Source organism: Heptranchias perlo, chromosome 2 (assembly GCF_035084215.1).
Source record: "Heptranchias perlo isolate sHepPer1 chromosome 2, sHepPer1.hap1, whole genome shotgun sequence".
Classification (NCBI taxonomy): domain Eukaryota; kingdom Metazoa; phylum Chordata; class Chondrichthyes; order Hexanchiformes; family Hexanchidae; genus Heptranchias; species Heptranchias perlo.
The window spans coordinates 49,892,476-49,916,554 of record NC_090326.1 but is presented as its reverse complement, the minus strand read 5'-3'; the positions used below and the strand labels follow the sequence as shown (position 1 = coordinate 49,916,554).

Here is a 24,079-nt window from a genome sequence, read left to right as displayed (position 1 = left end):
TGTGTGTCAGTAAGTGACCATGCATTAATGCAGCCAGATTGTGTTACATTAATTTTATGTGTCGATGAAGATGAATTTGCCAAGGCTTTCAGTTGTAAATTGTAGGTTAAATGTGTGACCTGCTGGAGTATGCATGGTCAGCAATCAAAGATAAACAATCAAAGTAAGATTACGTGCGGGTTTGGCATAGGCCAAAGCTGCCAAGCAGGGTGACAGTCAACACATACTTTGTGGGATATGTACTTGAGCCATCTACCTGGTAAGTGGTACTATAGGGTAGTTTTATCTTGGCAGCTTCCTTAAGGTGTGCCAATTTCTTTCGAATCTGTTACCAGGTTATGTGGGTAGTGCTCATAACATTGACGAGGTGGCCAGCTCCTGCCAGGCATGGTGCACTGCTGCCATCTGAGGAGGATGCCCTAAAGTACTAAACTGGGCAACCCTCCCTCCACCCACTTCATGGAACAGTATTTCTCCAGCCATCTAACAGGGGTTTCAAGGTTATGCCGCTCCATCCATCACTTGCCTATGGATTCTATTTCTAGCCACCACGTTTATTTTGTCTGCCACTGATTTTTGGAAGGGTTGAATTTATTTAAAAAAAACGTTTACAGCCTTTGTGAAGGCTGCAACAATTTTTCTCCTCTTTAAGTGGTCGTTTCACTTAAAATTTTTACAGCAGCCCTTTAAGAACTGCTGACTTGCAATTTCCCCCTCCCCCCTCCTTTGGGGAGCTCCCGGTACCAGGCTTAATATGGATCAGGATCTCACCCTGCATTTTTAATTAGGGCTGACTCCAGAAAATCCTGGAAGGTTGATCTGGCATGACGTCGGCAGCATAACACTCATCATGCTTCAGTTTCACCATTTAGTGCCAGGAATGGGAAACTTGCTAGTGTGTCTTCAAAAATTGAATATAAATCGTCAATTTAAATTTAGTTTTTTAAGATGGCTGGAATTTCAAGAAGGCAGATAGAACATGGCACAAAAGAAACAGGCAAGAAGGTGTGATTTATATGCCAGATGTTACAGTAGTTGTCTAACTTTCTGTTATTAATACCTGTTAAAAATTATATATATTTTTAAAAAGTTTGCTACAACTAATTTAACTTTAGAGACTCTAAGCACATTAACATCCGGTGAATGTTATAAATGAGCAGACGCATTTAATGGTAATTGGAATCTTTAACAGACAAAGCTTCACCAATCATTTTTTCTCTGACCCTTTTCAGAATCTGCTCTTTAACATTTCATTCCTAATAAGGAAATTTCCTTCTGTAGTTATGAGATATGCTCAATGATAATGAACCATAATGAGGCTCTTGAAAATTTCCTTAATGATTATTCTAAAGCAAAAGAAAGTTTCAGTACTGGGAAGTTAAAATGCAATGAGGTTAAAATTGCGCTGAATGTATTTTGTAATGCACAGATTATCATGCTCATGAAAAATTCCTTTGTGTGCTGCTTTAACAAATTCATTAGCCTCTTTGTTTTAAATTACTTTGTTAAAATATATATAAGTGCATTAACCATTGCACTGAAAATAGGGTTTATTGCAATTTAAACCCCTTTTTTAATTAAGAAACTAAAGGGTGGAGCTATGGCCCGAAGTGCAGGACCCCAGAAAGGATGAAAAGAGTAAGAGAAATAAATCAACTTGGTTAGGTAACATAAAGCATGGGTTCAAAAGCCTATATATTGTAGATATATCATAGAAATGGTAGACTGAGAGAGAGAAAGAGGAGGGAAGGAGTTTCACAATTTTAAGGCCTTGAGAAAGAATGAGAAGTTCTAGGGAGAGTTCAAATCTGGACTGATTTCCTCTATATGAAAGGCTCATTTGCAGCAATGAGTGTGGGTCCCCATCATTTTGGGCAAGGTGAAGAGACAGAACAACTAAAGTTCCAAATATTTAATCAGTTGCCATATTATCATCCATATTATTAAACAACAAAAAATATGGCTATATTTTTTGTTGTTTAATAATATGGATGATTTGGGACAGATTTAGAATGATTTCATCCAAGAGCTTAGATGGTGAAGTAGAGATAAGGCTGATTTTCCAATCTGAGTCAATTTAAACTGGACCAATTCAGATTTATTTGAAATAAAAATAATTTAGATATGCTTGTCTGTTCAAGAAAAGAGCCAAGCGGGATATTTTTGCAGTTTTTGCCTGTTCTATACATGTGTCTCTCCACTGTGGCAGCCACACAACAGTTTTTGCACCTCCATATTTCATGGACTTCTACTGCTTGCCTTCGGTATGGAATGCCTATTAGTTAACACTTAGTTAAATCAGAAAGAGAGCAGCCACATGAATTTACTCCCCGAGCCCAACAATGTCTAAATAAGTAAATTCATCTGCAGTACTGTAAGGATTAAATGCTTGCTTTTAAATTTGTATTATTTCATGTAGGCCTGTGTATCTTTGCCACTGGAAATGATTGGCATGGTGGTCTTTTGACTGGACATCTGCATCTACTTCATTATGGATGAAGCAGTAGATGTCTGAAGTATCTATGTCATGGATAATAGGGTAATTTAGCCCGGGGGTGCTGAGTGCCTATTGCCATTTATTCTTCAGACATCCGGCAGATGCTCCTTTCATCAACTACCATCAGGTAGTATCGTGTTACTCTTCATATTTTGGATTTGTATCCATTCCCTCGGGGACGAAAATTGGATGATCCAAATTTGAAATCTTATTTAGTCCAAGTACGTGTCCCTAAAATGGACAGCTTACTTTTGAAATAACTTTATTGTAAAACAGCAGCAAACAAGGGATCAAATGATGGCATCACCATAGTTTCCCTTTCCCCCCCCCCTCTGATTTTTGATTCCCTATGGTGGAGACTTTGTATGGGACCCACGTGCTTTAAGTTAATGATTTTTGTTAGGTACACAGACTATTTAATTCTGCAGTGGAGACATATCTTCCTTCACACATTAGAGTCAAGTGGTTCAAGTGAATGAGTTAATAAGTGTATGAACACATTGGGCTTGGTGACATTCCCTCCATCCATGCTGGGAGTTAGTTTCACATTAGACTCAACAGGGGTAGTTTTGACTTTGGCCAATAGTGTAAAGCTAATTGATGCAGCCTCCCGTTATACATCTCTCCCGATTTTTATTTCCATTGAAGTGAACAGAAATGAAAATCGGGAGAAATGTTTAACGGGTGGCTGAATCGCCCATTTTACATTATCGCACAAAGTCAAAATGGCCCCCAACCTGTGCAAAGTGCTGACCCGAAGTCAAGGTGAACTTCCTATCTTTCAGCACTTTAGGTCACAAAAAGCAATGGACTGGAAATTACTTTAAAATGAATGGTGAGCTTGACAGTGCTCACCGTTGTTAGCGGCCAAATGAAAGAGCAAGTTCCGGCATTCTCACATGCGCAGACCAATGCGGAAATCCGGAAGTTGCTCTTCCTGGTTCGCCGTCGATCTGACAGGTTCGCATTAAAGGGATCTCTCCGGCTGCAATCAACAGAATCAACGGACAGGCACCAACTTGCTCTCCTAACCAGCTGGAAAATATCTAATATCACCACAAAACAGGTATGCTTAAAAATACCAGGTCTAAACTAACTTTTAACTGTGTAGTAAGTCTTAATGACTGCCAAACAACTAAAAATTAACTTTTAAAAATGTGGAGTCTCATTACTCCTTATTTTAATAGTTTTGGTCGTTAAATTTTTTTTTTAAAATAAAAAACATTTTTTTTAACTTTTTCCTTCTGTCTCTTTTATTTAATTCGATATTTCTGACCCTCTCTTTTTTTCACTGTGATCTTACTGTTGTAGTTTTCACATCCTGGATTTTACGTTGCAGTTGGCACTTCAAGGTTTTGACTCTTTGCGGCTTTTCAAGGATGCTGCAATCTGATTGGTTGAGGGGAGAGAGCAATCCTCTCACTTCTTCCCCGGGTCCTAGCTTGACTGGAGTTAACGCTCGGCTCTTTGCAGCTTCCTCCTAGAGGAAGTTCCCGCAGTAAAGACAGCAGTAAGTTAGTGAGTGAGTATAAATCTAAGGAGCAGCGAATACTGTTCGTTCGCCACCCGGAGCAATTTACGGCCTATGTTGTTTTCATGTGGCTTATATTCAGAACCATCCTTGAGTTGTCAGCTTTCCGAAGGCAGTGTCAGCTTTTTTGAAGCGGTTGACTAGCTTTTGCCAATTTTCTAGGTTGGCATGTACGAATATTCAAATATTGGGGGGAGAAATAGTAATTAAAAATGCCCACTGCTGGCTTCTTTTTTTCTATTCATTCATGGGATGTGGGCGTCGCTGGCGAGACCAGCATTTATTGCCCATCCCTAATTGCCCTTGAGAAGGTGGTGGTGAGCCGCCTTCTTGAACCATCGCAGTCCATGTGGTGAAGATTCTCCCACAGTGTTCTTAGGAAGAGAGTTCCAGGATCTTGACCCAGCGACGATGAAGGAACGGCGATATATTTCCAAATTGGGATGGTGTGTGACTTGGAGGGGAACGTGCAGGTGGTGTTGTTCCCATGTGCCTGCTGCCCTTGTCCTTCTAGGTGGTACAGGTCGCGGGTTTGGGAGGTGCTGTCGAAGAAGCCTTGGCAAGTTGCTGCGGTGCATCCTGTGGATGGTACTCACTGTAGCCAGTGGTGGAGGGAGTGAATGTTTAGGATGTTGGATGGGGTGCCAATCAAGCGGGCTGCTTTGTCCTGGATGGTGTCGAGCTTCTTGAGTGTTATTGGAGCTGCACTCATCCAGGCAAGTGGAGAGTATTCCATCACACTCCTGACTTGTGCCTTGTAGATGGTGGAAAGGCTTTGGGGAGTCAGGAGGTGAGTCATTCACCACAGAATACCCAGCCTCTGACCTGCTCTTGTAGCCACAGTATATATATGGCTGGTCCAGTTAAGTTTCTGGTCAATGGTAAACAAAAGAGACCTGTAGTTTTTAAATAACTTGTACAATTTACACGGCAGGGATTGGAACTTGTAATTTAAACTACTTACCTGCTAAGATGTTCTTCCCTTTTAACAATATATTAAGTTAAAAGCAGTCATTGAAGGAATTAAGGTACTATATTAGATAATGCAAATGCTTCATACTCCTTTATAAGCTGCTGAGCCTAGGCAGGTCAACAAGGACCCAAGGTGCCTCAGCATTCTCTGTGTGTACACAGATGAATCAGAGCTGGGAGGAAATTTTACCTTTGAAATAATGAAAAAAAACCTTCTAAAATTTTAATGGCTAGAGTTAATTCATTGCTTCCATGTTTAAAACAAATACCTTCAAAGCTGTGGGATTGAAATAACCACTTAATCAACATTGTTGAGTTGCCAGAAGTAGAGATCTGTGTTTCCCGCTCAAATTTTCAAATGACACACACACACACACAAACACACTCTCGACGTGACCTCAAGTCACACTGCGTGCCTGACCCTGGGTACATGTCCAATCCTCCTATAAAAGAGCCGCAAGTGAAGCCTCTGAAACTCACCCACTCCTCCTATCCTTCAGTTTTCAGCAGTTGATGTAACACTCCCTAGACACATGCCTAAGTTGCCTGTGCATTAATCTGGCCTTGTTCAAACTGAGGTATCACGAGTAAATCCAATAGGCAGAATTTAGGAGTGGGCGTGAATTGTATACATGTCGACTGTCAGTATCTCATGCTGGCAGTGTTCTGGAGGCCCAGTCCACATATCTGCTTTTGCTCAGAAAAACAAGCCCCTCTCCCCTCAGCGTTGTTCTTATCATTAATACAAGTCGTTCCAGCCTCTATATACTGTAGGCAGGAATTCACACGTAAGTATGCAGTGGCCAGTATCACTTCAAATTGCAGCAGTATTCAGGTATGAGAGAAAAGGGGATGCCAGAGGGAATGGGGGGAAAATGAAGCAGGAGAAGGCAGAGGACAGAAGCCAGAAGAAATGCTTTGGGGTGAGAAAGAGCGAGTAAGAGCATTAATGGGGAAAAGGAGAAGATATAGAGGGGAATCAGTGCCAGCATTAACTGAGTGGGGGAAAGTGCCAAAAGTAATTGAAGCAGGAGGGGAAAAGTACCAACGTTAATGAGGAGAGAGGATGAAAAGCGTGCCTGCTTGAATGGAGGAAGGAGAAAGTATACCAGCCTGAACTGGGTTGCAAGGAGAGAAGAATGCCTGATTGAAGTGAGCAGTGAGTGTGGAGCACTAGAGTAATCTGGAATAGTTTAACGAGGGGAGAATGACTCTATGGAAAGGTGAGGAGTTGGATGGGATACAGTGTCTTTGTGAACTGGGAGTATCAAAGGGAGTAGACAGCCTCTGTAAACTGGGCCATGCTCCTGGACCCCTAGGAATACACCACCATTTTTTTGCCTTCAACGTTTGGACTTCCACTTTCAGGCTTTCAGGTACTTCATTTTTTTTTCCTTGGAATGAGTGAAGAAATGTTGGGTACACCTACTGCTATAGATGCAAAGCGTTCGATTCACATATCATAGGCTTATGGCCTGTGTTGTCTTTTTTGAAGCTGTTGCTCAGCTTTTGCTAATTTTCTCGGTTGGCAAGTACAAGGTCTGGTCGCAAATCTATCTCTGATTTATCGTGCCCTATCTCTATATCAATATCAGTATGAAACTTAGCCCAAAGCAGACATGATCAAAACTAATACCAATTCCATATGTGTAAAGCTGAGTGATTAAAATTGAATGGCACTGAGAAAAGGGTGTGTTGTTTGGATTTGGTTTATGTTTAGTTCAGGTTCAGGTGCCCACAAGTTGGAAGTCCGTCCCATTATGATTGCTTCTCTGTGTTCTTATTCCCTTTTCTGGTACAAAAAATAAATAAAATGTCAGTGAAAACTGCTTTTTTGGAAATGCAAAGGATTTCTTTGTTTCTTATCAAAGAAATTCTGGTACACTCAATTTTGTCTGCATCACCCGAGCATCTATTAAGATCCTCTCTTTGGGTGAGTCCATTTTTTAATCGGAACTCGGTTACTTAGGACTTCAGTCAGACCAATGATCCCAAACTACTTTAGTTGGTGTTTTGTTACATATGCAGAAACAAAGAACAGTTCTTGTTCGCCATCTGTAAAACTGGTTGATAAGAGTGAATGCTGTCAGAAATTCTAATTCCAATCATTAACAACCAGGTGTCTCATGATGTATATTCATCTGTCTAAATTCCTGTTGGTTAGTGGAGGGGTGGCCTGATGGTGAGTGTTGGTCTGTTGATATCTGCTGGTTAGTGGCCTTGTGAGCAGAAGTATTCCATTTGGTCTGAATTATACAAGTAAAAATAACAATTTTTTTTATTCATCCTTCCTCCTTACAATAAGTGAATTGCCTTATAATGTTACTGAACTGGTTGAATTATTTTGAATAAATAATTCAAAATAATTCATAAGAAGCAACTCCATTTTGACTGGTGCATATTAACTCTAACATCCAGGTTGAGTATAGTGGGTATGAGTTTCACTGGCTGATGTCAATTCAAACTCCAGGTCCATATTAACTGAATGTCCATCCCTAGTAATTGGTCATTTCACTGCCACGGATCAATTTTTCACAGATGTCAAAAAGACACTCGGTAGATGACAGCAGGAACTAATGCTCCAGAATCTGTCTTAAAAGGCTCAGTCCTTTACTCAGACGTTTTCTGGTCACGTGTCAGCCTTGACTCAGTAATAGCACTCTTGCCTCTAAGTCGGAAAGATGTGGGTTCAAAGTCCCATTCCAGAGAACTGAGCACTTAATCTAGGCTGACACTCCAGCGCAGTCTGTTAGATGAGACCTTAAACCAAGGCCCCGTCTGCCCTCTCAGGTGGATGTAAAAGATCCCATGGCATTATTTAAAGAAGAGCAGTGGAGTTCTCTCAGGTGTCCTGGCCAATATTTATCCCTCAACCAACATCACCAAAAACAGATTATCTGGTCATTATCTTGTTGCTGTCACGTTTCCCTACATTACAACAGTGACAACACTTCAAAAGTACTTCATTGGCTGTAAAGTGCTTTGGGGCATTCTGAGGTCATGAAAGGTGCATGTTCTTTCTTTCTATGTAAGTGGTCTTAAAACAGCAAGAGGTTCTACTTTTTGTGAAGCAATCTTTCAATTTTATTTTTTGGGTATTAACCACTGAAGTTTCCTTTTTTAAATTATACTAAAATTCATACTGTAATGAATTTACTGCTTTCATGAAATGCCTCATAGTTCTGACATTGTACATTTTTTAGGCAAAAGATAAGATATCTAGGTTAATGATGACTGCAGTGCAGCTTGTTCAAAACTGAATGTAGGTTTGTACCAGTGAAAGGGTTACATTGCTTGCATAAGCTGTGAGCTGTTACAGTAAGCAGAACATCGCACTGCTAATGGTGTGGTTAAGATATTCATTCACTACTAACTCATTTTTATGCTGGTCCTGAGTCGTGGCTCTTTCACGCCAGTGAGAGAATCTCTGTCACTCACTGTAACGGGCGATCTATCCTCTATTTACTAATCAATAAAGATTGCAGAAATGTGTATTGTTTACCATGGGCTTCAGCGACAAGCTGGTGGTGGTTTTTTTTGTGGCATGAGATAAATCTGAGTTCTAAATTAACACCAGTGTGCCAAGTGCTTGATGAACATACGCCTTGGTGTTCATTCTTGCTGTTAGGTTATGAGTTTCCTAATGACTACAGTTATGGATGAGTGAGTTAGCTGTGGTTCAAAGTTTTCAGAGGCAACTGTGCAGAGCATACGTAACCATGCCTCTCAAAAATAGCTTGACTCATTGTACCTCGCCCCCAGAAAAAAGAATCTGTAAATGTACAACTGTCCTCTTTTTCAAATGAAAGGCAATCTCCTTTCTAAAAGTAGGTTTCATACACCCTGTGCATGTGTAGATGACAAATTGGAAACAAGACTGAGATGAGCTGGCAGAAGGTGGGCTTTGAACCTGTATGATTGAGCGCTCAAAATTCGGGCAAGGTTGGATTCGGGGAGTTTGATTCACTGGCACTTATTTGATCTTGTGTGTAGCCCTTTAAACACAATATATTGTATACACATAGATCTTATATCATTTTTTATTGTTCCAAGCTTTAACTTAAATTAGTGATTGCAATGTCCATTGCAGATGACTACTTTTTAAGTGGGGCTTAGTGAAACAATGGACCTGATATTTACGGGGAGGCGGGGAGGGAGTGGGAGCAACTGTCAGCAGCCAGGAAACCTGAAAATACGGAAAACATGGAGATCCTGCAGAATTTAACGGCCGGACCTTATTTGAAATTTTTTCTCTATTTCCCGCCCGGCAGCTGGCCAGATTGAGAGGCTGGCGGGCTGTTGGGCGGGAAGGCCTGCGGTAGAATGCCGCAGCTGGGGACCGAAGAGGAGGGAGGGAGAGATCGCGGGGTGGGGGGGAGAAATCATGGTGGGGAGGGAAAATATTGAATCACGGCGGGGGGAGAGATTGCGGGGGTGGTCGGCAGATTGCAGGGGGGTTTGGCCGATTGCAACAGATTTGCTTGGGGAGCCGGGGGGGGAGCACTCCTACTCCCCCGGCCCACAAACAATACTGGAAAAACTCTTACCTGCTGGATCCGACAGTTCTCGCCTCTCTTTAGCTGCTGGGTTTCCCGAGCCCCAGGAAATCCATCCAGCAGCAGTCCAATCCAAATAGTGGCTAAAATCTGATGCACGGAACCTCATTTAAATATTAGAATTACCCACCCGCCAATCGAGAATGGTACTGGCCCGCCTCCCAACCCGCCCCGGTTAAACCAGAAGTAAGCACGTTCCCGGCGGGCTGGGGTCGGGGTTCCCATTTTTAAAAATTTAACCCACCCCCCCTGCCCATCCTGGGGGACTAAAATTCCCCCCAATATCTTTGTCATGAAGTATGAATATGAAACATGCCAAGATATATAGCATATTATTGTATGCTCTTATTGTGTCTGTATGTAGAATAGCTTTTGCTGCAAAACATATCCTTGAATACACTTGAGAAATAGTAAATATTTAAAGGTGCTGTACCTCAGAGAATGGCCCCACTATTTTGGGGAGATAACTGCAAAATGCTTCATATGGTTAACTTTGAATTTATGAATCACAGAATCAAAAGGCTTAAAATTTCAAAGCCTTCAGCATAGTAGTAGCTTAGGTTTAATTATGCACAAAAGAAGGTTTACTTAGAACCAGAGAGCTGTGTGGGAAGTGAATGATGTCCTGTGCAGTATTTAGTGGACTATGTGTGATTTATATCTTAACATAGGTACCTCTCCAGTACAATTTCCAGCTCCCTGTTTATAACATTGTATATACCTGATATGACAGCACTGAACTGTAACTACTGACACTTGATCTTATACTCTTAAATAGAAAGGGTCTTGTCTTCTCAGTGAGGCATCATGCAAGGGATGTAGGTGTCCATGTTCACAATTCACTAAAAGCTTGTGCCCAGGTACAAAAAGTAATCGAAAAGGCAAATGGAATGTTGATCTTTATCTCTTGGGGGCTGAAATACACTCAGAATTACATAGAATTTACAGCAGGCAAACAGGCTGTTCGGGCCAACCGATCTATGCTGGTGTTTATGCTCGACAGAAACCTCCTCCCTTCCTACTTCTTCTAACTATATCATAACCTTCTATTCCTTTCTCTCTCATGTACTTATCTAGCTGGATTTATGAGTGACTATCTTATTTTTGTGATCCCTAGTTTTGGATTCCTCACAAGTGGAAATATTATCTATACGTCTACCCTATCAAACCCCTTCATAATTTTAAAGACCTTAATTTTAAACACAAAAGTGAGGAAGTGATGCTTCAGTTGTATAAAGCCTTGGTCAGGCCCCAACTGGAGTACTGCGTTCAGTTTTGGGCACCAAGCCTCAGAAAAGATATATTGGCCTTGGAAGTGGTACAGTGCAGGTTCACCAGAATGATACCCAGGTTTAAAGGGTTAAATTATGAAGACAAGTTGCATAAATTTAGTTTGTATTCCCTTAAGTTTAGATGATTGAGGTCTTTAAAATGATAAAGGGATTCAATAGGATAGATACGGAAAAACTATTTCCTCTGGTGGGGGAATCCAGAATGAGGGGGCATAATCTTAAAATTAGAGCTGGACCGTTTAGGAATGAAATCAGGAAGCATTTTTTCACACAAAGGATAGTGGAAATCTGGAATTCTCTCCCCCAAAAGGCTGTGAATGCTGGTTCAATTGAAATTATCAAGACTGAGATCGATAGATTTTTATTAAGTAAGGGAATCAAGGGATATGGAGCAAAGGCAGGCAAATGGAGTTGAAGTACAGATAAGCCATGATCTAACTGAATAGGCTCAAGAGCTGAATGGCCTATTCCTGTTCCTAGGTTCCTAAAAGACACTTTACCACTTTTATATATAGCATACACATAATTATGTCTTTAGGAATGTAACAATATTCTCCTGATATCACACTCGTTCAGAATTGTACATTTTGTGCGTCTACTAGATGACCACGTGTGGCCTTGCTCATGGATAGTCTGGGGTCTGGAACATAGTTCTGATGCTTAATTACTGAGATGAAGACGTGTTTAAGTTGTCTTCTCCTTTTAAGGCCACTATTCAGATAATGCTTGTAGGAAAGTGATCTGAATAGGCACATCTTGTGGTCAACTGGAAGCTAATCGCTGGAGAAAGTTTGGAGAACTTGCAAATCCCTATTCCAAGACTCTTATTACGACTGATTCCACGATAAACATTTCCCTGTCTAATGTATGCATCACAATGGCTGCTTGGGAAAGTCCCCAGTGGAATCTGCTGCAGTGCCAATGCTCCCTTGTAGCTTTCAAACCAGCCAGTTCAATTTTTATGAACATTTATAAAATCTGCACTGCTTGGAGTCATGCATGATTTTCACTGTGAAGATTGAGTGCCCTTTTTTCCTTTTTTTTACAGTTTTTGTTTGCCAATTTTCTCTCCTCCTCCATCTCTGAACACGTTCCGCTGTTCCACTGTCGTCCTATACGAACATATGAATTATGAGCAGGAGTAGGCCATTCGGCCCCTCGAGCCTGCTCTGCCATTTGATAAGATCATGGCTGATCTGATTGTGACCTCAACCCTACTTTCCCATCTACCTACTATAACCTTTGAGTAGCTTGTTAATCAGGAATCTATCGAACTCAGCCTTAAAAATATTCAGCCAGGACCACTCGGCTCCAGGCCTCATTACAGCCTTGGTCCAAACATGGAAAAAAAGAGCTGAATTCCAGAAGTGAGGTGAGAGTGACTGCCCTTGACATCAAAGCAGCATTTCACCGAGTGTGGCACCAAGGAGCCCTAGTAAAATTGAAGTCAATGTGAATCAGGGGGAAAACTCTCCAGTGGCTGGAGTCATACTGAGCACAAAGGAAGATGACAGTGGTTGTTGGTGGCCAATCATCTCAGCCCCAGGGCATTGCTGCAGGAGTTCCTCAAGGCAGTGTCCTAGGCCCAACCATCTTCAGCTGCTTCATCACTGACCTTCCCTCCATCATAAGGTCAGAAATGGGGATGTTCGCTGATGATTGCACAGTGTTCAGTTCCATTCCAACCCCTCAGATAATGAAGCAGTCCGAGCCCGCATGCAGCAAGACCTGGACAACATCCAGGCTTGGGCTCATAAGTGGCAAGTAACATTCGCGCCAGACAAGTGCCAGGCAATGACCATCTCCAAAGAGAGAGTCTAACCACCTCCCCTTGACATTCAACGGTATTACCATCGCCGAATCCCCCACCATCAGCATCCTGGGGGTCACCACTGACCAGAAACTTAACTGGACCAGCCATACAAATACCGTGGCTACAAGAGCAGGTCAGAGGCTGGGTATTCTGCGGCGAGTGACTCACCTCTTGACTCCCCAAAGCCTTTCTACCATCTACAAGGCACAAGTCAGGAGTGTGATGGAATACTCTCCACTTGCTTGGATGAGTGCAGCTCCAACAACACTCAAGAAGCTCGACACCATCCAGGACAAAGCAGCCTGCTTGATTGGCACCCCACCCACCACCCTAAACATTCACTCCCTTCACCGCCGGCGCACAGTGGCTGCAGTGTGTACCATCCACAGGATGCATTGCAGCAACTCGCCAAGGCTTCTTCGACAGCACCTCCCAAACCCTCGACCTCTACCACCTAGAAGGACAAGAGCAGCAGGTACATGGGAACAACACCACCTGCACGTTCCCCTCCAAGTCACACACCATTCCAACTTATTAGCATGTAAAAAGGAGTGGTTAGCTAACAGGAAACAGAGAGTAGGCATAAATGGGTCATTTTCAGGTTGGCAAGATGTAACGAGTGGAGTGCCACTCGTTACATCTTGCCAAGGGATTCAAAGGTTATAGTTTTTAAAAATTCATTCATGGGATGTGGGCGTCGCTGGCGAGGCCAGCATTTATTGCCCATCCCTAATTGCCCTTGAGAAGGTGGTGGTGAGCTGCCTTCTTGAACCGCTGCAGTCCGTGTGGTGAAGGTTTTTGCCCACTCACTTAACCTATCTATATTCCTTTGCAGACTCCTTATGTCCTCTTCACAACTTACTTTCCTACCTACCTTTGTATCATTAGCAAATTTAGCAACCTTACATTTGGTCCCTTCATCCAAGTCATTGATATATCGCCGTTCCTTCATCGTCGCTGGGTCAAAATCCTGAAACTCCCTTCCTAACAGCACTGTGGGAGAACCTTCACCACACGGACTGCAGCGGTTCAAGAAGGCGGCTCACCACCACCTTCTCAAGGGCAATTAGGGATGGGCAATAAATGCTGGCCTCGCCAGCGACGCCCACATCCCATGAATGAATTTTAAAAAACTATAACCTTTGAATCCCTTGTTAATCAGGAATCTATCTATCTCAGCCTTAAAAATATTCAATGATCCTGCCTCCACCGCTCTCTGGGGAAATGAGTTCCGGACTCACGACCCTCTGAGAGAAAAAAATTTCTCCTCATCTCCATCTTAAATGGGACACCCCTTATTTTTAAACTGTGGCCCTTAGTTCTAGTCTCTCCCACAAGGGGAAACATCCTTTCAGCATCTACCCCTTCTAGTCCCCTCAGGATCTTATATGTTTCAATAAGATCACCTCTCATTCTTCTAAACTCCAGTGTATACAGGCCCAACTTATCGAACCTTTCCTCATAAGATAACCCCCTCATCCCAGGAATCAGTCGAGTGAACCTTCTCTGAACCGCTCCAAAGCAATTATGTCTTTCTTAAATAAGGAGACCAAAACTGCACACAGTATTCTAGATGTGGTCTCACCAATGCCCTGTACAACTGTAGCAAAACATCCCAATTTTTTATTCCATTCCCCTTGCAATAAATGACAACATTCCATTTGCCTTCCTAATCACTTGCTGTACCTGCATGCTAACTTTTTGTGATTCATGTACTAGGACACCCAGATCCCTTTGTACCTCAGAGTTCTGCAATCTCTCTCCATTTAAATAATATACTGCTTTTCTATTCCTCCTGCCAAAGTGGACAAGTTCACATTTTCCCACATTATACTCTATCTGCCAAATTTTTGCCCACTCACTTAACCTATCTATATTCCTTTGCAGACTCCTTATGTCCTCTTCACAACTTACTTTCCTACTTACCTTTGTATCATTAGCAAATTTAGCAACCTTACATTTGGTCCCTTCATCCAAGTCATTGATATAGATTGTAAATAGTTGAGGCCCAAGCACTGATCCCTGTGGCACTCCACTCGTTACATCTTGCTAACCTGAAAATGACCCATTTATGCCTACTTTCTGTTTCCTGTTAGCTAACCAATCCTTTATCCATGTTATCCCCTACACCACGAGCCTTTGATGCGGCACCTTGTCAAATGCCTTCTGGAAATCCAAGTACACCACATCCACAGAATCCCCTTTATCCACATTGCTTGTTACTTCCTTAAAGAACTCTAATGAATTAGTCAAACATGATTTCCCTTTCTATAGTATAGTAGCTCACCAAGCAGCCATTCTCCAGGTGTGGCAGGAATGATTGGCAACTTACTTGACCCGACAGGACATCATTGCAGAGCCTGACTCCGCTGTCACCCAATGTCAACACACGTGCATTTTTCCAGCAGGGTTACTGGACAATGATCAGGAGTGGGGAATTTGTTGATTTCTTCTCTGCCGAGCTTAGGGAACCTGAAGCCAATTGTATCACCCCAACTGCTGCCTTGGTTCATATCAACTTACTCAGCACAGACTAAGAGCAGAAGCTGGGAACTTTTGCTTTTTATGACTTAGTTATGCTATGGGGCAGATTTTCCTCTTCATTGCCCCGGCTGGTGGATGCTCAGTTCCCAGTTGCACCAAAGAGGAAATGAGGACGGAGACCTATTACATCAGGTCTCTGCCTCACAACGCTGCCCTGGGACTTCCAGGGTTTCCCCAAATTCAACATAACTAGCCCTACACCTGGTGTAGGTGCTGGCCCAAAGTTATGATTTTGATGAGGTGCTGGGGAGCATTCTAGCACTCCTGCTTCACCTCCTTCTCTCTGTACCCATGTATAGTTCAAGTACGGAGAGGTACTTGAAGCAACCTGGCAATAGGGCTTGCACTGGGATCCACTACGGACCAGCAGGAGCCAGAAAGCCTCAGTGCTGGCAGCCATGAGCAGAGCTGCAGGCCTCTGCTCTTGCTTCTGCTCTCAATTCCATCATGGAAATGGCCTGGGCCAGAAAAGTTGAAGGCGCCCCTCCTGCCACAGGACCAGCCCACCTCCAGTAAGCTGAGTCCTTCAGGCATCCAGCACGGGCACAGGGAGAAAAATCGGCCCTATTGCCATTGTTATCTGAGCCACAGAAGGAGCTGTAGATTCCAGGGCCGATTTTCAGAGCATAGGCAGAAAACCTTCTCCACTGGATGCAACTAGCGAGAAACTGCAAGCGCGCTGCCTGCGATTTTCCGTCGATTGAAATTACTGGCCATCAGCAATGTGTACTCAGAAAATTGTTCCTTACACCCCTTCAAATATTAATTAGCCTGTGACCAATTGGAAATTAAGATTAAATCATACAGGATAGTACTCTGCTGGGAATTAGTGCTCCCTTCCAGCTGATCGGATTACATACTTGAACAAAGATATACTTACGAAATTACAATCCTCTTTCACTCCCTGCTTTTTCTGGGCAGAAAATAAATGTATATTTTGAATGATCCACCACGCACATTTGGACACGTATTTCACTATCTGTGCTCGTCAGTGCTATACATTTAATAAACCAATTGCTCACTTGTGTAGTCAATCAACCCCAATTCAACAACAACCATTTTAATTTATTTTTAAGCTGCACTGTCCAGTGTGCAGCTGAGCCATACAGAAGATCCTTGGTTTGATTCCCAGTCGGTGCCGACTTAGCTGACCTCAGCCTTGGCAGCCGTAACAAGGAGGAAACATAATCTGTCAGGGTTCCCACTCCTGATCGCTACCCAGCATCCCCTGCTGAAAAGTGTGTCCTTGTGGACACTGGGTGAGTGCAAGATCAGACTCTGATGGCTCCCATGATCGAATAGTCTGCCATCATTTGCTGTGTAGACTCACCATATGAAGAATGGCTATTGGACTGAAGTCTTAGAGGGTCGTTGGTTTCTGCAGAGCCGTATTCCAACAGGAATACTTTCCAGCAGGAGTCACTGTGTAGCCATCAGGAGCAGGAACCCTGGTGGGTTTGAACTTCCCAAACCCAGAGGTATTGAGGCTGCAGCAAAGACCAAGGACTTTACTTGGAACCTTCCGATCCATATGGCTCAGTTCCATACTGAGGAGTGAACTTTCCAACCAAAAAGAAACAGATCCGATCTTTATTTCAAATCAAAGTTGTGTGAATTAATTTTGTTTATCTTTAGAATATCAAGTTGAATTGAATTTGATATTGTTCTGATTTGACAAAATTCTCTAAGATGTGTTATGCACATGCTGGCCACACCAACTCACATCTATGTATAGATTAGTAATGACCCCTACTCATTGCTCATTCTTTATCATTTGAAAAGCATTGAATTCCCAATTTATGTTTGCACAATGCTTGGCCAATCATATCCTCCCTTATGAGTATTGTCAATTTCTGCCAAGTGAGTAATCTCTTATCCCAAATATTCAGAGTAAGGTAAGGGAGTACACAATAAATGGGAAGATACTGAGAGGTGTAGAGGAACAAAGGGACCTTGGAGTGCATGTCCACAGATCCCTGAAGGTAGCAGAACAGGGAGATAAGGTGGTTAAAAAGGCATAAGGAATACTTTCATTTATTAGCCGAGGCATAGAATATAAGAGCAGGGAGGTTATACTAGAACTGTATAAAACACTAGTTAGGCCACAGCATGAGTAATGCGTACAGTTCTGGTCACCACATTACAGGAAAGATGTGATTGCACTAGAGAGGGTACAAAGGGGATTTACGAGGATGTTGCCAGGGCTGGAGAATTTTAGCTATGAGAAAAGATTGGATAGGCTGGGGTTGTTTTCTTCGGAACAAAGGAGGCTGAGGGGCGATTTAATTGAGGTATATAAAATTATGACTGAACTAGATAGGATGGATAGGGAGGACCTATTTCCCTTAGCAGAGCGGTCAGTGACCAGGGGGCATAAATTTAAAATAATTGGAAGAGGAATTGGAGGGGAGCTGAAGAGAAATTTTTTCACCCAGAGGGTGGTGGGGATCTGGAGCTCACTGCCTGAGAGGGTGGTAGAAGCAGAAACCTTCAACTCATTTAAAAAGTACTTGGATGTGCACTTGAAGTGCCGTAACCTACAGGGCTACGGACCAAACGCTGGAAAGTGGGATTAAGCTGGAAAGCTCTTTTTCGGCTGGCACAGACACGATGGGCTGAATGGCCTCCTTCTGTGCCGTAACTTGTTATGATTCAGTCATTAATTAATCCAAGTGATCAGTTATCCAGATGAGTTACTTATCTTGAACAGTCATTTATCCAGCATCCAGAATAAAGTAGAAAATCATAACTTCCACAATTCTGACATACTTTTAGTTCACTTTTACATTTAGTGGAACATTTTCTAAAATGTAAACTGTTTCATACTGATCATCAGCCATGATCTCATTAAATGGCGGAGCAGGCTCGAAGGGCCAAATGACCTACTCCTGCTCCTATCTCTTATGTTCTTATGCTCTTATACTATCATTGTGCTTCAGTACATCCGGCTAAATAATAGAAGTAACATATATAAAGGGATTGGACTAGAAGTCTGGTGAATGTATAACATGGGGACAGTAACATTGATTGAACAGGAATTTAAAATTGCCCTTATATTCAGTGTTTACTGCTGGTGGTAGCTCCAAAATTGGTGGCAAATGGTGAATATAACCTAGCAGGCAATCTTACCTTTGGTGGTAGCACACACCACCAAAACAGGTGGTTCTGATGCACATCTCCATTGGCAGTGCCACCTCCGCTGGCAGCATAAATGCAAAGCGGCTTGTCGTTGGAGGCAGCCATGTTGTTTGGTTATTTGGCCGAGTGACTGCAATGCTCCAGCCTGCCCCCTGCACCAGTCAAGCATTTTATGTTATTGTTCTATAGATCTTCCGTGACTACTGGAGAAGGCACAGGCCCCAGCAAAATATAGTCACAGATTACAAATGTAAAGCAACCGCACAGTTGCTATAAAGTGGATCTGCCATGCAATAAAAAGAGGTAGGCTGGCAGCTCTTACTGGGGGATCAGCTCAGGAAACATTTCTCCAATAAAAATACAGTGTAAAATATAAAAGTTTAGTAACAGGCGTGACTCCAAGTAAAAACTGCAGACTGATTTTGGATTATCATCTGCCATTCAGCTAATAGGAATATTCTCTTAAGTGCTGTGGACTGTTCCAATGATCTAGAGCCAATGAAATGCCACATGAGCTATTAAGCATAGTGACCTTTCAATTAGTTTCATTTTTTTTGGTGCTAAAGTTAGCTGTTCCACTGAGAGCATTAGTGAATGCAGCGGAACAACCTTTTGTGTCAAGCAACAGTCTGACTTCGCCGAGGACAATCCTGGTTTTTCATGAACTTTTTTTTTGATCCTTGCACCCCATTTTGGTTCTCAAGTGTCCCTCAGTGTGAATCGTGGTATAAAAGTTAAAAAATAAAATGCCACTCACTGATCAGAAAACAAACAAAACAAAAGGGAGCAGCCTGCTTGGAAAATATCAGGAAAAAGCACACAGCCACCTCGAAAAGGAAGAGTAGTGTTCCAGGAGAGCATGCCCTTGGAGCACGAGTTAGATTCGGAGTCTCCTAGCATGAAATTTCCTGGGAATAGAAATTGGAAATGCTGGCCACTCTGGGGATTTTATTCAGACACAAAAAAAAGCTGTTTAGTGCCTCAGAGGGTTAACCAGCGGAAGCATTTTGTGCAGGATTACTTTACAGCTAAATATTTATATGCCAGGCAATTGAAATAAGTCATTTAGCGCAAAAATCTTTTCTTGGTAGGATTCTATGAATACATTAGTTCTTTAGCTGCAGATTTCTATGAATAAGGAAATAATGTATTCCCAAAATAATTGAATGTTTTTATTTCAATCTGAATGTTATTTCCTTTTTCTTTTGTTTTTACATATTACATCTTACCTATGAATAAAGAGAAAACATAAGCTTTAAGGGCGTGTTACAGAATGTTACTGCTGTTGAAACAGTGCTTTGATCAATAATCTGCTGGATTCTGATTTTATTCAGTGTATGTGGGAGCAGAAAAGGCTACTTTATCTCAGTGGGGGGGGGGGTGCTTGATCTGAAAATGATTTATAATTTTCTGGCTGTTTCACCTTTTATTATCACAGATCATGAAATAAAGCAGATTATAAGGGGGGAGTGAAATTACTTAAGACTTCAAACGTAGAGAGGTCATCCATCACGATGTATGTGTGTGGGGTTGGGGGGGAGGCTCTTTTAACATAAAGCTCTTCACTATAACACTCCCACTGCATTCATTTGCAAATTCCTCAGCCTGAAAGACACAGGATTCCCAGTGCCCCTAGTCCGTGCAGAGCAGAGACTCCATAGCAAGTACACAGTCCTGTCACTCCTCCTCTGCTTGAGGCGGATTTTTTTTTTATTATTGTTAATCAGAGGACCGAACGGCCACCAATCAGCAAGCTGACAGGCAGAGAGATTTTCCCCCTCGGCTGCGGGTCCCTGCCTCCGAGAGCTAAAAAAAAGTGATGCTGAGAGCAGGCGCCTGAAGTAGATGGAACAAGAAGTGAGTCTTGGAATCTCAACAGCCGAAAAGCAACCGCAGCACTGAGTGGCACAAGGGACAGACAGCGGCGTGTTACTTATCAGTACTGTACCGTGTCAGGAGAAGTAGCAGACTACCTAATACTGTGCTCGAGGTAAGTGTTTTTACCTTCTGTCCTAATAGAGCCTTGGTTCTACACATGGGAGGTTGCCAAGAGATATAAAGATAATCCAGAAAGGGTGTTCGTTTTCTCCTCCTCTTTCTTAATGCTCATTTTGTTTTCGTGCAGAAGCAACGCTTGTGATTGTCATTGTTGTAATAAAATGCATATTTAATCTGTATTAAAGTCCTATGAAGTTAACTGCTTCTGGCAGCTTTTCTTTTTGTTTTAGATGGGGGACTCGTACGATGCGCTTGTGTCGGAGGTAGAATTCAGTGGGGGCTTGTTGCAGTTAACAGAACAAATTTGCGCTGGGTTTCGCGATGTGAAGCCGAGTAGGAATGTGTATGCGTGTGTGTTCCAGTTAACTTTAGTAGTTTGTGTTAATTGTACTGCGCCGTGTCAACCGTGCCGGGGCTGAGCGCACTGTAAAATCTTTAATAGGCTGTGAGTTACAGTGCAATAGCAAGGAGAGGGTGTCAGCGGCAGAGAGCGTCTGCTAAATGTGCCACTCGCAAGCTGCAGTGACAAATCATTCCGGTACTGAGGCAAAGCTGATAGAGTGGGGGGAGGGAGGAGAGAAGGCTCGTCCTGTCTGGTCTGGGATATGCATTAGTGTCTGTGTCTGTGTCCAAGGTCAACCTTGCATCTGAAAAGCAACATGCGATAGAAACAGAAGGGCTCGCACAACCTGAGCTGCCCTCCAGCATCCCTAACTCCGCCAGAAACCCAGTATCAGCGGAGTTTTAACACGGGCGTTTTTTTCGGCATCTGCTCGCAGCATCACTTTCTAGCTCTCCACTCAATATTTAGTATTGGGCGGTACAATTTTTTTTGTAGTTGTTTGAAATTCTAGTCACAAAAAAAAAATCATCGATTGGTGTTTCCAGAAAGACCGGTGTGAACATATCTGCCAAGTCCCCAAAAATCTGTTTACTTTCTGTAATTGTCAATGGTTTTACCAAGGAGCGTTTACATTTTCACCCAACTCCTCCTGCATGTATCATTGCGACGCGTGTGCTGCTTGCTGTGTGTGGAGCTCGTCTTGCGATTGAGCAGGAAAGTCAGGTACTGTAAGTAGCACGAGTACTAGTTAGAAATCACAACAAATGTCAGCCCCCGGGGGGAGTAACTAAAACGTTTGTTTTAGTTTGCAGTTGCTTTAACCCTTTGAGGACTGGGTGTCCTTGGTTCGCTCTAGCATTGTAGGCAGATTTCCCTCTTGTCATATGCTGTATTTGTTAATCAATGGAAATGGAGAAATCTATCAAAACGAATGTGATTCACGTTTAGTGACACGAATGAATAGAACGATTTTAAAATTTCGTACATTTATAAAAAGGGCACTTAAAAAAAAAGTGCTTATTAAAGCATCGGATAAATGTGTATAATGCTGAGAAGCGCCGCGTTTGTCCAGCTGCTGCCATTGTGCCTGGTCGGAGAGTGGTGAGTGCTCACTAAAGAGGGTGAGCGCTTGGGTTCCTGGGTGTATTAAAAGTCAGCTTCTGTTGAACACCGTGTCCGAGAGTGGCACAAGTGAAACCCGCCGTGTCCGCAAGGAAATGATTGAAATGTTTCAATTCATCCTGGGCTATACCACTCAGCTGAGCTAATTCCATTATTTGGTCGGTCATGTTGACAGGTTACAGGTAGATAATAACTAGTGTGTTATACAGTGACAATTGTGTAATTTCACACCAAATTTCGGGGGGGGGGGATACAACAGGCGCCAGTGCCTCGAGCAATTATGAGGTAGAACGGCCGAATATATTCACCATTATCCGGTGCAGTTTGAATGACCTATAACAAAAATGAGACAGCACAGAAATAGTCCCGTGTAAACACACAGCAGTGTTTTAACCCATTCAGCCACCTGTGTGATACAGTGCAATATACAAACCAATGTAAATTCACTTAGACCTTCTTAGTTCTTTCAGTGTTGCGTTAGCATTTCTGCTCAATTCCAAAAGTCTTAACAACATTCAACTTTCCCCCCCCCCCCCCCCGTGTCTGGCACTGAATGGTGCACTAAACATTAAGTTCCCCTGAGTAAAATTAACTTTTAACAGTAAACTAAAATGAGAGGATCCTGTTTTTATACGTTCAGTCAGAGTGTAACTCGTGTTTTCTTAAGACATAGTTCTCAGTGTGTCAAAACATAAACCAGTTTAACCCTTTTCCATTCATTCACTTTAGGGGTGTCCATTATGCAGAAAGCAATTTCGAGCTCCTCGGCTGCTTTGGGCGGTTAAAATGAATCCCCCTGACTCTGTACCAGAATATGTATACAGTCTGAAAAGCAGGAGCTTAATTACAGCTCAGCAGAGACTTGGTAGATTAAATAAATCAAGATTGATGTGTGCGGCAATAATGGAATTCACATTATCTAAACAAGTCGCTCTCCTCTCTTCCCTACTGAGATCGGTAGTGATTGAAGGATGTTAGTTGTGCAAGTTAAAGGAGCTGAACCGCAGGTGCTTGGATCTGAGCTCAAATTATAGCCTTGGGAGTGTGAGACCAAGTGATGTTTCCAGAGAGACATGAAGAGTGATGCAATAATCTTCCCATAATGTGTTTGCTCCATCGTAAATTGAAAGATCCCAGAGTCAAATATTTTATGTAAATATGCCTATGTTTATAATTATATAGACGAGGGGAGAAAACGAAAATTTTTAGTACACTCGGGATTCTAACTTAGTTCAGAGTCCGACAGTGGCTGCAATGGTTAAAAGCTCATCCTCAATAATAGTGTATGCAAGGTGTTAGTTGAAGATAAAGTTCGAAAAGGAGGATTGCCCACAAACCAGGTAGGAAGAAGCGTGCGAGTGATTTGCTGAAGATGTATCCAAAACTGGAGAAAGACAAAAACAGAAAATGCTGGAAACACTTAGCGGGTCAGGCAGCCTCTTTGGAGAGGGGGAAAATAGTTAACGTTTCAGGTTGACTATTCGTTCACTATTTTTCCTTTCTCCACAATTCTTTACAATTTCCGTTTCAGATTTCCAGCATCTGTTGTATTTTACTTTTTTTTTGTTTTCTGGAGAAAGACATAATTGTTTCCATATAGCGGTTAAAGCGCTAACAAGCGGACAGTTTATATGTTTTTATATTAATGTTATTCAGATAAAAACTTAAATAAGTGGAGCGCAATTGCTATCTGTTGTTTCACTATACAAACTGAAAATGGCTAACTTTGCCACGCAGTTACTGTAATGTTCAAGGCTGAGTATTGTCGATATGCTATATGAAGGTGAATCCAGTTGATGAACTGTTAGTTGAATATGGTGAATGTTATTGTAATTCTAAGACAGATTATTGCTCTGTGATAATTAGTTCACAATTGTTTTATTGTTCACTACTCGAAGCAGCATGATAAAACAGCTATTGGCTGTACGTCGAATTTTTCCTTGTCTTGTTCAGTTCTTGATATTTTTGAAACGGCGAAGAGTTAAATTGGTTCTTGTAACTGAGTTGGATCACCTAGGGTGACTCAAGAATGAGCCAAATTAAGTATCGCAACACATCGGGACCCCACCCCATCGAATTCCGAAGGACTACAACGCCTCAGTTCCCGAATGTCCCAGCAACTGTTCCCCCCGAGTCCCAATGTTCCCAAAGGCTTGCCCAGCCAATTTCCCCATTCTTCAGCACTTTAATTTTGATCAGAGCATGGTTTAAAGCGCCAGTATTCTGCCTCTCTTCACCCCCCGCACCCCCCCCCCCCCACAACAGTGAAGGAA

General features: G+C 42.4%; 1 protein-coding gene across 1 annotated transcript in view; it reads left to right on the top strand.

Annotated features, from left to right (window-relative positions):
• Positions 1-19,920: 19,920 nt before the first annotated feature.
• Positions 19,921-24,079, top strand: part of LOC137339218 (cadherin-6-like) — a 204,682-nt gene continuing 200,523 nt past the window's right edge. The window contains exon 1 of the mRNA XM_068001880.1: positions 19,921-20,333. The gene's annotated coding sequence lies outside the window, so the exon portion shown is untranslated. The remainder of the gene's footprint in view (positions 20,334-24,079) is intronic.